The sequence below is a fragment of the Echinops telfairi genome, unplaced genomic scaffold (genome assembly GCF_000313985.2).
Source record: "Echinops telfairi isolate 266 unplaced genomic scaffold, ASM31398v2 ScPeMD7_2010;HRSCAF=2546, whole genome shotgun sequence".
In the NCBI taxonomy this organism is placed as follows: Eukaryota; Metazoa; Chordata; class Mammalia; order Afrosoricida; family Tenrecidae; genus Echinops; species Echinops telfairi.
The window spans coordinates 20,318,903-20,320,561 of record NW_022105908.1 but is presented as its reverse complement, the minus strand read 5'-3'; the positions used below and the strand labels follow the sequence as shown (position 1 = coordinate 20,320,561).

Here is a 1,659-nt window from a genome sequence, read left to right as displayed (position 1 = left end):
GTGGCGGCAGGGACTGACCAACCCAACTGGCAGATCAGATGACAGGCTGTTGACTCACCAGGCGGGGAAGCTAGCACATCCAGTCAGATGACAGGCTGCTGTCTCCAGTCCCAGGAATCAGAGGTCAAAGACAGGCCAGGTGCAGGATTGAGAGCAAGAGACTGAACTTTGTCAAAGCCTTTCTCTATATGGGGTGCACATCAGACCCCCAAGGAAAGTAAGGGTAGTGATCTGAGCCACACCCTCTAGTAAGGTGGTAACTCAAGACACATGCAGTCTTAATCCCGCCTTATTGACGTCATGGACATTTCATGCCACAATGAGACCATAACCGTCGATATAACAGTCAGAGGACACCACAAAGTGAAGATCCTGGCCAGAAGGGCTTCAATGGATCCCAGTACACTACAAAGCGGAGGACTCCTCCCGCTGGCTAGTCCTGCTCCGTGTGAGTGGCGGGGAGGGACCAGTGGAGCAAACACGAATGTTGGAGTCGCCCACAGCGAGGTGAATCCTAATATCCGTGTGATGAACAGTCGTGGTACGTGGCTGCCGTATGCATTAGGAGTTGGCTTGCTTCATATTGCCTTACTCAGCATGCCCTTATTCGTGTGCCTGTTGCTTGGACCTTAACACATATAATACATAACCTGCGGATGGACCATGTTTCCCCAAAAGTAAGACATGCCCCGAAAATAAGACCTACTTACAGTTTTGCCTCTTGCTGAAATATAAGGCACCCCCTGAAAATAAGACCTCTCCGAAAATAAGGCCCCCAGAAGCTACCGTAACTCTGAACTTTGGACCGTAGCAGCGGATGCTGCCACGGTGTACCCGGAGCAGGAAGTGTGAGGTCTCTTTTAATAAAACAATAAAAAACAATAAATGTATACTGTATTCTTCTTCATGGAAAAATAAGACATCCCCTGAAAATAAGACCTAAAAATAGCGCATCTTTGGGAGCAAAAATTAATATAAGACACTGTCTTATTTTGGGGGAAACGGTATATATTTTTGCACGCAGTGAAAGGAACACTTTTTGATACATCTGAGCAGGGTAAAGCAAGACTCCTAACTCACTGGGAACAACTCGACTGTGGAGTACAGGTTACATCTTCACAGGCAATTTTCACAATTTCTCCAATAATCCTATATGTTCTGGCAAGTTTCTATATGAAGTAGGACCCAACTCCTTTCATCCTTAACACGGCTTCTCTCCTGAGTGTGCTAATTCCCCAAATGCCACAACCACATGGTGTTCAGATCTTTGGAATTAATACGTATTGAATTGTTTTGCAACTGAATTAGAAATTTAGGGCAACTCAGTCTCCTGTCAGGACAGAGTAGTCCGCACACGGCACCGTCTCTGTGAAACTGTGAAATGAGATGTCTGGACATTGCAGGACCAGTTGCTGGTTCTTCACGGGCTGTGTGGAAGTGCAGGTTTTTACTCGAGGACGCCTCTTCATTGAGTCTGGTGTTTTTCTGAAGTAAAGCGTCACAGGAAGGCTTGGCAGGCCCAGCTTAAAGCGATGTGCAGTGCGGGTGTAGTCGATAAATCCAAGGTAAAAAGAAATCTGTAAAAACTAGGACTAGCTGCAAGATATGACAAAATAAGAATTTATAAATTATCAACAAAAAAATTATCAAGGGTTCATG

The 1,659-nt window shown here is 45.6% G+C and overlaps 1 pseudogene; it reads left to right on the top strand.

Annotated features, from left to right (window-relative positions):
* Positions 1-300: 300 nt before the first annotated feature.
* On the top strand, positions 301-1,287 carry LOC115870582 (annotated as a pseudogene).
* The last annotated feature ends 372 nt before the right edge of the window (positions 1,288-1,659 follow it).